Genomic DNA, 12,701 nt, shown 5'->3' on the forward strand with positions numbered 1-12,701 from the left:
TATATATATATATATGCGGTGTGTAAAGATTATAACAATCCAATTAATTAGCATCTACATCATGACCCACCACATTGTACATTAGATCCTCAGAAAATGTTCATCTTATACTGGGAAGCTTCTACTATTGACCATCATCTTCCCATTTCTTTCACATCAATATCTTTTTAAACTCTCAGTGATTCCAATGTGCAATTAAAACTGAGAGCCATCGCCCAATAGCAATTTATATATCAACACAGATGCCTATTACTAGGCTGGTAGCTCTCAACCTTGCACATTAGCAACACTTGGTAAGCTCTAAAAAACTGATGCATTGATCTCATCCCCAAATGTACAGACTGAGTGGGTCTGGGATGCCCTGAGCAAGAGATTTTTGAAGGGCTTCCAGGTAATTCTGATATGCAGCCAAGGTAGAGAGGCATTGCATTCAAGTGAATCCTTTCTCAAGTTCTTCCCTCACAGTGTGAATGCTCAAGGCTGCCATGATTCTGAAATTGGAAGGCTCATTGCCTGTAGCCCCCCTACACTCAGAAATCAGTGTTGTTAGAGAATGAAAGAAGCCAACTCACTTCAACTTCTCCTTCCTATTTTCTTTCAAGTAAAATGAAACTAGTAGAGACAGGTGTCCAAGCACTAAAAACAAGTTTTTCTTGTCTTCAAATTCTGCTTATTCCACCCCACTTTCATGTTACGTGAATGAGCTCCTTAAATTGCTGGTGGTAGCTTGAAAGGCTCAAAGAAGGCCTAGGGGAGGGGTGGGAGATGGATGTGATCTGTACTTGGCATCCGGCAATGACCACTGGGTACAGCTTTCCAGATAGAAAAGGACTGGGTTGCTTTACTCAATACCTAAAGGAGCAAGCAGGTTTTTGTTTTGTTTCATATGGTACAAATATGTATGAATAGCAGGACATGGCGGCCCACTCTTGCAATCCCAGCTATGAAGCAGAAGGATTGCTACAAGTTCCAGGCTATCTGATTTTATAGTGAAAGCTTTCAATTTTTGTCCATTTAGTATGATGTTGGTTATTGATTTGTCATAGCTTTTATAAGATTGAAATAAAGACCATATATTCCAATTTTCTGTACGATTTTATATGAATGGGTGTTGGACTTTGTGAAATACTTTTTATGCATCTATTGAATTGATCATATGGTTTTTGTACTTACCTCTGTAATATGGCTTAATACATTTGTTGACTTATTTATGTTGAACCATCCCTGCATCATTGGGATGAATCTTACTTGGTCAATATCTTATTGAGGATTTTGGTATCTGTGTTCATTAGGGAGATTGGCCTGTACTTCTCTGTTTTGGTTGGCTCCTCTGGTTTTGGCATTAAGGGCAAGCAGCTTTTTGAAATACATTATTTTGCTCCTCTGAGTTATAACCATTAGTAATTCTTCATCATTACAGTTAATTATCACTAATAACAAGATGAAAGCCAAAAAGCTACTTGTTACATTTAATTCAGAGAAAGTTAATAAACATTACTCTTTTCAATAAGTAACCCAAAGTGAAAAATTATTGTGATCATAATTTGCATTTAGAAGTAGAACTATTTATTTAACAGTAAGTTATATCTTACTTGGAAAGTTGCAAATTCTATAATTTAGATGCTGATTATAATATATTAAAACAGAAGGAGGTGCATATTTAAGATGACATTTAAGAGGAAAGATGATACCAAAAGCTTATACATCTGGAAATTATCAATAGTCAGTTTAAGAAAGGGTGTTTTGAGATTGGAAGGGAGGCAATAGAAGAAAATGCTAGGGAGCATGATTGCTTGAGTTCAAACAAAAGAAATAAAAATTAGGCAGTCAGCCTGGGCTGCTGGCAGGACCCTTACGTCGAGCATTTTGTGAGACTAATGGGAGGAAGGCCCCAAAATTAACAGGATATTTTGCTCTAGTTCACAGTGTCAGCCAGCTTACAAAAGCTTTCCTCTGGAAGACAGAATGCCATTGGCAAATTCTCACCCTTAGGGCTGGGATGGATGAAGATTTTCTCCCAAGTAAATATTTTGAAGTTGACTTTACAATGATCATCACGCAGGAGCTGCACATCAAAAACAAGTCTTCTCTTGCCAAACCCACTATAGAATTACATGCAGAGGACACACTTTAGATGTATGGGCGCATACTGGATTCAAAGAGATATACGATTATTGGAGAAGATCTCCAAGACTTACCTGAACGGGAAGGGAAACTAAAGAAATGTAACATGAATATACAGTTGCCCACACTCCTGATAACTGAATGTGTGCTGAGTTGCATGACTCCAGAGCAGTTGGGAAACCTCAAAACATGGGCAGCCAACAGCTTTGAGACAGCCATGTTCATAAACAGGTAAACATGGATGATTGCTTTGGTCAGATCATGACTGAAAACCTTTGGAGATGGTGGTGTCACCTGGCAGGCAAGAGTGGAAAGCTGCAAGTCGTTAGAGTCTCAGAGAAAATGGCTCCTGTTGAATGGGTGGGAAACCACATCTATGGTGGACACGATAAGAGCTGTACAGCAGGCTGCCCCAGCTGAGTGAGCACAATAGAATCCCTTGAATTTTTGGATGAAATGGACCTTCTGGAGCAGTTTATGCGTCATTACTGCCTGTGCTGGGCAACCAGAGGAGGACAGGTGCTTGGTTTGAAGGAGGTATCTTGCTAATCCATGAAGGCTCCTCCTAATCTAGAAGTGGAAGCCTGTAGCCTTCCCAGAGGACACTGAGAAGCTTCCTAAGTGATGGGTTGGCCTCATCTGCTGATAGTTAGCTTAACAAGGGTGTAAAGGAGGATAAAGAGAGCATTCTAAACAGAAGAACAGAGTAAACAATAACCCAGAAGCCAAGAAGATCCTAATAACTTTAAGTGACAACAAGAAATTCTGTGCATTTCATTATGGACTATGAAAAGAGAGATAAAACAATGTCTAGGTTATGAGGGCCTTATAAATATAAGAAGTCATAAAGCTGTGTAAAATAGGAAGAATTCTGAGGAAGAAAATGACATGAGATTTTATTTCTAGAAAAATCAATCTGGCTTCAGTAGTTTGGACATATGGAAAGGGGCCCAACAGGAATATAGAACCACTTGATGGTTCCTCTTCACATCTGGTAAAGAGTTCGTCAACTTGGGTAAGAGATGCTGAACTAGAGCTATGCTGTCCAGGGTGAAGGGAGGACAGGAGTATGGGGAAAAAATGGAGCTCTGCTGTCCAATATAGTAGCCACTAACAACATATATCTGTTGAAATGTGACTAGGCCAACTTGAGGATGTAAAAATATCTCATTTGTATTTTTTATGATTACATGTTGAAAAGACAATATTTTTGATACACAGATTAAATGAAATATATTGTTAAAATTAATTTTGTTGTTTCTTTTTATTTTTTATGGCTCCCAGAAAAATTTAAATTTTACATATCTTGGCACACATTATATTTCTTTTGCACATCAGAGATTAAAGCATGAGTAAAGAGATAATGGGGAAATAGGTTTAGTGGAAATTGCTTGTCAGCTGCATTCAGGATAATGGAGAGGAAAAGATAAATGATTCCCAAGCTTTTGACTTAAGCAAGTAAGTGAAAGGCTAGTATATTTTAGTGTTGCTGGAGGCAAGAAAGGTTTTTATTTTAAAATAGAAGAGTGTTGTGACTTGTGTCTAGATGTCCCCTCAAAGCCTCATGCAGCCTTTTCCCAAGATAGCTAAATCTACACTGTGTGATGCTGGGATTAAGGGCGTGTGATTACTGAACTGCTACACGTGAGAGGTTGGTTTGGCCTGCCCTAATCCAGGTAGTGTGGATAAGACAAAAGCAGCAGAAAGACACTGTTAAAGTCTCTTGGGTTTTTTTTTTTTTTTTTAATCTTATTGAGTTTGTTGATACTTTTTTAGTATACAGGGCAGTTACATTCATCATTGGGATCTTGTACTTGAGGAAAAGAAAAACTGAATGAGGAGTCAGAGGTTCTGGTCTCCAAACGGACTGTTCCATTATCAGGTGGGTATTTTGGGGCAAGACATTTAGCCTTACTGATTCTCCACCTTCCCATCTGTGGGAGACAGATGGTTTTTACAGCTCTTACAACCCCACAAGGTTTTTGTAAGGACTCAGTAAGAACATGTACAGGAAATTCCCATGCAGACTGTTAAATACTTGCATAAATTATTATATGATGACACCCCTGACCTAGCTGTAGTGAAGATTTTCAGGTAGGGCTGTGGGCAATTCATGATAGGGTGTCACCAATAGTTTAGGCTGGACTCAAACTCACTATGTAAACCTAGCCTCCAAATCAAAATCCTTCTGTCTCAGCCACCAATGTGCTGTGATTCCAGAGGTACAAGACCATGCTTAGCTAGTGAAGTGGTTGTTTTGTTGTAGTTTTTTTTAAATCATGGCTCTAAAAAAAAAAAAAAATCATGGCTCTCAGTATACTGACAATATGCACATTTCTATGGAGGAATTAGGAATTAAATTTTGATTTTTGAGGTGGTTGTTTATTGATTATTCTGAACTCTAGTGAGGTTTCTTTTGTTGCTTTAGAGTAGGGTTGTCCCACTTTTGGCTTGCCAAGCTGCACTGAGTGAAGAGGAACTGCTTTGGGCTGCATACAAAATATATATTATGATTAATGAATATAATGCAGAATTTCTTTTTTATATTTTAACTTGCTAAATTATTTTATAAGATAACACAACAAGGTCAAGTTTAATAATTAAATAAGAAAGCCCATGTCTGCTCAATAACAATAAATGCCTGTCTGCACAGGTGCACATGTGTAGGCAGGTAGAAATAAGGTGGTGGTTTACTTACCAAGTCTCATGCGACTTTAATGTCTGATCCATGTGAGTTTTGCTTGCACTGTGCCTGTGGAAGGCAGAGTTCACACTCTACAGTGCTCTTCCCTACACAGCTTCTTGTTGTCCTCTACTCAGTCTATATTCAAGCACTGTACTCTTTAGTCATAAAAAACTCACTAAAAATCACATAATAAAGTTAAAAGTTTGTGATCTTGTGGGGCCACATTATTAGCTGTCCAGTACCACATTTGGGCTGTGTGTTGGACATATCTGCTTTAGAGGACACCAATATACATCATCTTTTAATGTAGCTTAATGGTTGTTAATATATTTACAAAGTTAGGCAACCATCACCTTTAAATTAAATGTGGGATCTGTTGGTTGAGAAAAAGCTTTGTGGATGCTGAGGTCAGTGCATAAAGAATTCCCTGCCCCTACCCCAAGAATAAAAATAGATAAAAAGACAAATCATTGCATGTCCCCCAAATAATCTGCTTTCCCAGCACTTGTAGCTTTCTAGTAAATAAATGTCCTCTATTTTACAAAATTGTTAGGAGGCACTGTAAAAAAATATCGCTGCACAGCTAGGGAAATGTGGACTCTTCCTCCTCATCCTGAAAAATCTGGCAAGCTTTAGATGAGAGTTTGTAAGGGTAAAGAATCATACTTAGGCTAATCAGGATTTTCCTCAGCTCCTCCCTGAGGCCCATTTTCTACTCTAAAGGTCTTTTTTTGTTCTTAAGAATTCAAGATCAATGCAGCCTCCTAATATCTTTGGACAGAGTGTGTCTTTCAATAGCTTATTGACATTTCAGTTTGTCTGCTTCCAGAACTCTATTGTTGACTCAACCCTATCTCTGTTTAATTAAAGGGGAAAGGCTTTTCAACAAAAACATTTCATTGCTCCCATAAAAGGTAAGATGTGAGCCGGAAATAGAGGAAGCTCTAGAGTCACAACTCTTTGTAAGCTGAAGGTTTAGATACTTTTAGGTTGGGGTACTTTTCTTACTCTGTGGGAGAAAAATGTTCTGGAGAGAGTACAGTGGGTGAAGCTAGGTGAGTTTCTTTTCTGGATTTCACAGACAAGGTGTCTTATTTAGTTTGCAGTGTAGTAAATTTCTGAAACACCACATTCATTTATGAATATAATAAATAAATCTATATGTTAGTGTATATCGTGTACAGATATGTCTTCTCTCTCTCCCTCTCTTTGCTCCTTCATCTTTTTCCATCAAAACAGCCACAACTAATAGCCACTCTAGGCAGAAGTCATGTTGACAGTACCTAAGTTTGATTATAGGAGTAAAAGCAACAACATAAATAATTTCTCACAAACTCTTATGAATAGTATAAGACCAATGCTTCATTTTTACAGATGAGAAAGAGTTCTAGTAACTGAACTAGAACACATTTTCTTACTTTCCTTAGTGCAGCTGGTCACACCACTAGAGGAAGTTGTCTTTAATGAGAATGTAGTAATAGTCAAATATGATGTTCAGCTATCACGGTGAAACTAAAGTTATAATGAAGTATATCTTCTATGAATAATTATTACATTTTCAAAATAATGACATTAAATAAAAGTAGAGTGCAATTTACTTTTAAAAATTGGTTGCTTTCCATGCTGCTAAAAGAAAAGCAGAGCACAAGGTGTATTCTAACGTTTGTTATTTTCCTGTGCTATAGACAGGGATTGTCACCTTAGTGTAAAGCTCGGCTCAAAGTATCTATGAGTGGTTTCCATTGCCAAGAGTTCTGTCTGAAATTTGTTCGAACTATTGGTAATATTGCCACATATCGATCTGCTCTTGGTTTAAAGCCCATGACTCCATGACATTGCCCTTGTTTTATGTCTTCAAGCAGCCCTTGATTCCAGGAAATACTTTGTCATCATACACTTGACAGTTTTTGGTTGCCATCAACCCCGTCACACACTTCACACTCAGCCTTCCAGTCTTTCCAGGACCCAACTCACCTCACTTTGTTTGGGTTTCCATGCTGACATTTAGAAAAACAACAGTCACTCAACTCTCAAGGCCCTTTTTCTATGTTCTGTACTAATTTTAATATTGACTTTCTTCTAAAAGCTCCAAAATATTTTAAGGATTTTTTCCCTTTTTTTTTTTGCAAGATTGAGCTTCCAAGCTTGTATTTTTTAAGTGCTTCCAAATTTTTTTCTTAACATATGTTGCACGAAGTCTATCCTATTAACAGAACCCAGTACTCTTCCAAATAGTATAATAATCCAAAGATTTAGCCTTTCAGAGAGCATTTCTAGGTTGTACAGTTAATTTGAGGCTTTGTGTTCAGCTCAAATTATTTTATTTAGATTAAGTTGTCCTATTTCTCTTATCTCTAATCATCAGAGATTTTGAGTTCAGATCCAATTTTGGAACAACCAAGTTGGTATATATTTGGGTGAGGACACATTGCTTTGTACTCATGAAGGCAGAGAAAGATTTTCAAAAGATAACACAGCAGTGTAGCATTTGATTCTAACTTTTTTTTTTTTTTGGAGCAGCTCTCTTCTGCTTCCCCCTCCCACTCAGGAAACTATAAACTCATAGAATTTGATAAATGTGCATAGTAAATTAGAATTTTTGAGAGCTATTCTTGTGTGATTAACCATTTTAGTTACCCAGGCTTGGATCTTAGCTTTACTTCTACTTCCTCATACAGTTTTGGGAAATTCGGAACCCTGTGCCCCAGTTTCTAACTGGAAACAGCAGAAGTAAGTGGAGACTGAATGGTCAATATGTGAAAATCACTTTGAACATGGCCTGGTGCATGGAAGTAATACACATTAGCAATTTCCATACAACTGCACTAAATAGAATAAAAGAGCAGAATTATAGAGACCATAGGATTTGGAAGCTACACATATGAGATCACCAGGACACAGGAGAATTTTGAGAGGAATGTGGGCTAAATTTCTTATTTTCTATTATTGAATTTTTACTTAATTTATTGCTTTGAAAAAATTTGTGCCTTGCCTTGACTTTCAACTTGCATCATAAAGAAATAACACTACAGTAAGAAGATTTGGAAATTTTGTAGCTGTTATTTGAGAGTATATGCAGTTTTGAAATGCATTTCATGATGGGTATAGGATTTGAATGCAATCTTTTCCAATGATTTTTGACAAATCTGAGCCATCAGGATCCTGGAATTCTACCATGACAAACGTGCTAGAAAATACTGGAGGAGATATTTTAGGGATGCAATGTGGGAGAGGCCAGAAGTGTTGCTCCCACCCACCATGAAGTCCATTTGTAAACTCCATCCCAATCTCTCATAGACTCTTGGCAAAGCCAGAAACTGAAACAAATATCCAGAATGTGATTCCGAATAATCAGTTCTTGATTTACTCTGTTTTGATTCAATTCTATGGAAATGACCCAACCAATCCACAAGAGGTTTCTGCTTACAAGTCCCATTGATAGTTTTTGACACATTTAAACTATGGATGGGACTTTGCTTGTTCATTAATTATGACAGATATTTAAACAGGACTGTTTGCATTTGATTCGAAGAACCCTTGATCACAGCACTGTTCCATATATTCTAACCTCACAAATGTATCAGCTTGTTATGTTGTAGGTTCAACACCATCAAACTCATCTTTTAGAGTTAGGATGCAAAAATGTCTAAAATCAACAACTCTAAAAATGGCACTAAAGTGGTAATCATCACAGAAGAGAATAGAAACAAAATAAAGGAACTGAAAGTGGTTATCTCTGGAAAGATGGATAAAGAGGATCCACTAGGAAAGACAGAGCAGATGTTTGTGTTTGTATTGCATTTGTCTTTCAGAACTCTATGCTCTCTTAGTCAGAAAGGCTGCTTTAACAAAATAACAGTGGCATACTATAAGCAATAGAAATTCATGTCTCACAGTTCTGGAGGCTGTGAGGCCAGAGATCAGGCCTCTGCAAGATTCATTGTCTGATAAAGACTCACTTCCTGGTACACAGAAGGCAACTTCTTGCTGTGTCCTCACATGGTTGTTGCTGTCCTTTTATAGAGGTGCTATCCTTATGGCCTAATTACTTCTCAAATTTTCTACTTCCTAATACCATCAAATTTGGGGTTCAGATTTCAGCATATGAATTGGTGTAGGCACAAACATTTGAACCATAATGTATGGATATACTACTTTGATTAAAAAATACTTAAAATAAAATTTGGATAAACTATTTATAAAGTTGTGAGCCACACTAGAAGAATTATTAGAGACCTTTTACTTCCGTGTATAAAATACAGCTACATGCAGCAATCTCAAGGTCTTTTTTATTGCTAAGAAATTTGAGTTATGAGTTTCCACATCTTTAAAATTCATATTGATTACCTGAGTCATTTTTTTAATTGGGAAGGACTAATAAACCATCCAGTGGTAGATATTATGTGTCATCTAAGACAAATGAACTTTTGTTTGCTAATCATGCTTAAAACACAAGTTTAAATAAATTTACCATAACTACGTAAAATAAATATTTGGTGTATACTGGAAAATAGAGGCATTATTTCTATAAGGTTTCTATTTTTCTTTTTTTCCTTCTTTCCTGCCTTCATTTCTTTCTATTTCACACATCTGTATCTTTCTACATTCTAAACTTGACTAGGTATTTCTCTTATATAGAAAACTAGCAGTTTAAAACTCGATTTAAAATTATATATATATATAGTTTTTGTATGTAATGTATACATGCATATGAGAGAAATAATAATAATGGATTAAATTTTAATAATGGTTATTCTTTCTGGTAAGATAAGATTTTTCTCTTTGTAATTTTTCAAGCATTAGTAACAACATGTTTGTACTTGTAAGTATTAAGTAAATAACATTTTCATTAAAAATATTGGCAGATTCTTTAAATTTAATCACACTAGTTTATCACAGGCAGTAAAGATATGTTAAGGGACTGCTGTATGGAGGTAGACAATAAATGTATTTATGAATAGGCTATGAAGGAAATTCTGATAATTCCTACATCTTTAATTTTCATCTAGCCCATTACACCATAGTTTTAAGGATATGATGTTATTTACATCATTTCCAGATTCAGGGGTGGGGCATGGTATGTTTGCTTATTGAGGGTAATACCATTTGCCTTAGCACTAGCCTCAATTCAAGATTAGAGACAGGTAGGAGACAAGTAATGCATATTTCTGGGCATGTCTGGGTAGGTCATGGGAGTGTAAGCTTGGCAACCATACCTGGCCCTTGGCCCCTTCTTCTCTGGTTCTTTCCTCTCATTCTGCTTCCTGGCTGCCATGAGGTGGGAAATTTTCCTGACCATAGACTGAACCTCTGAAAATGTAGGCCAAACTAACTTCTCTTCAAGTTGTGACTTCAAGTTGTGTATTTTGTTTCAGTAATGGAAAGCTGACCAGTCATCTCTTGCGGTCTCAGTTCTGATAACTAAATATTATTTCTCTTTCTCTTTTTGTCTCATTGCTTTCCATTTTGAATATTATCTTCTTCTTTAGAATTCCTCAAGAAAGGGGGGAAAAAAGACCTCTCTGCACCATTAGTCACAAACTCACAGAGAGTATTTTCTTTCTTCCTACTATTCTTTCTTTCTATATTTTTTACCCTTGGAACAGGGTCTCCCTATATAGCCCAAGCTGGCCTTGAATTCACAATGTAGTAGAGGCTGGCCTTGTATATGCCTTCTTCCTATCCCAGCCTCCCGATTGCTGAGATTACTTGCATGGATTCACAAAGGCTATTTTCTTTTTCTTTTTTCTGTATTGGTATATTCTAGGTATACAATACAATTACATTCATCACTGGGAGCTTGTACCTCTATATGACTTATCTTGGTTCTTATTTTTTTCCCATTTTCCTGCCCTCCATTTCCACCTTCCCCCCTTCCCTATTTATAGTCTTTGTTTCTGTTTTTTTCTCTTATTTTTTCTTTTCCCTTCTTAGCTTTCCCCTACCCCTCCCACTTTCCCTCTGCACCTTTAGACATTTTTTCCTATTACACAGTATCAGTTATACATTTTGATTCTTTCTTTCTTTATTTGTTTAGGTACCAAGGATTGAACTAGGGACCTTGCGCTTGCCAGGCAGGCGGTGGAACCACTGAGCTAAATCCCTAGCCCCATTTTGATTCTTATTTACACTTTTAGTTTATCACACCAGATAAATGATTCAGTATTTACACATGTGTGTCCTATTAATTTCATTTAAGAGAATGTCCTCAATGTGCATCCACTTAGCTATAAATGTCTCTATTTTTTTTTGTTGTATAAAAAAAAAAAAAAAAAAAAAAAAAAAGCACACCTTTATCCAGCACAGAAATCATTTTCAGAACAACTTACATTCAAACTTACTTTTCAATTTCAAAGCAACTCACCTTAGAAGGTGGAGAGTATTTAAACCTCATCCAAAAATAATGCCTAAGCAGGGAGTGGAGGCACATACTTAAACCCTAGCACTCTGAGAATCTGAGGCAAGAGGATCACAACTTTGAGCCTAACCTGTCAGTTTAGCAATTTAATGAGACTCTGTTTCAAAAACAAAAAGTAATATTAAGAAAAGGGCTGGGGATATAGCTCAGTGCAAAGACACTGGGCTCAATCCACAGTATCATATAATAATAATAGCAATTTATGATTAATCTTCACCAATAATTTTAACGGAATATATTCTCTGATAGAATAGGGTTAGATTGCATTTTGGGAGTAGATTTTATGATCACAATGGGCTGATGATAATGATGATGATAATATTGAGAAAGTCACTAAAATATTGTTTGATAATTGACATTTTCTATGATTTTTTTTTCCTCAGCCAGAGACTTGTTGAGCTAATTTCTGGTTTTCAGACACTGGTTTTTCATTGTCCTATTATTCTCTCTTTCTCTCTTCTAACCCCCCCCTCCCTCCTCTGCATTTTGCCTCTGTCACTGACATTCTGACACCATTCCTCTTTATGTTAACTTTCCCAAGGTGAGAAAAGCTAATCATGTTTATTACTCAACAAGGAATGTTCCAGTTGGGCAGATTTCAGGCTCAGGTACTGATCATGTGGCCCAATCAACAATTATCTGAGTAGCAGGACTGGTTTTCCTTCAAACACTCAGATGCTTTTCTCCAAAAGTTTTAGTAGGGCAAAGGTAGTCACAAAGTCTTCTAAGGCTTCATAAACCACCAAGTGATGTGTACTTTGGCAAAATGTCGAAAAATCCCCAGATTGCATTTTAGTAGGGATAAAGGAGAAGGAAAGGGATAGAGGAACAAGATATAAGAAACGAATGCTCTCCCTTTTCTACTTTAACATAAAGAGATCAAGGCATAGACTTTGAAATGTCTAGATTTTCTGTTACATGTGGAGTGAAAGCCAGGCAAGTATTTCTTTGCTTTTTTTACCAAAATCCTCAGAACGTGACTCTGTCCTTCCACATATTCTTTATGTCATGGTCCTGCTGGCCTCTACAATTTCTTCCCTAACTACCCTACAAACAGAATACTCACATACAACTCTTATTTGCAGTTCTCCATTCTGTACACTTATAGAAGCAGCTCTCTTTGCTTTTCACCATTTGCAAGCTTGATTACTGGCCGAATTCTACTTGAGTTCAAGATTCAGTATAAGTTTCACCTCTTCCATGATCATGACTAAGCTTGGTAGATCATTATGAAGCCTGTATTTCTTGACATTGCAAAAGGCTTCCTCCTTTTTATTCTCTCAAATGGAAGCTCAGTTTATTCAGAAATCAGACAAGGATCTGTAGTTCTCAGGAACGGTAGCTCTAGCCACTAGTTGAGGAACTGCCATGGGACCAATTTGTAGCCAGTGAGTTGTAAAGAGAAGTCTCTTCAAGGAAAGGTTTTTCTCCTTAATAAGAGGACATTACATAAATTCACTCATCCGGAACATT

At 36.8% G+C, this 12,701-nt stretch overlaps 1 pseudogene; it reads left to right on the forward strand.

Moving 5' to 3' along the window:
* LOC117283434 overlaps positions 1-2,673 on the forward strand; it is a 16,535-nt pseudogene extending 13,862 nt beyond the window's left edge.
* Positions 2,674-12,701: the final 10,028 nt, after the last annotated feature.

Source organism: Fukomys damarensis, unplaced genomic scaffold (assembly GCF_012274545.1).
Source record: "Fukomys damarensis isolate Sample0158 unplaced genomic scaffold, DMR_v1.0_HiC HiC_scaffold_26, whole genome shotgun sequence".
Lineage (NCBI taxonomy): Eukaryota > Metazoa > Chordata > Mammalia > Rodentia > Bathyergidae > Fukomys > Fukomys damarensis.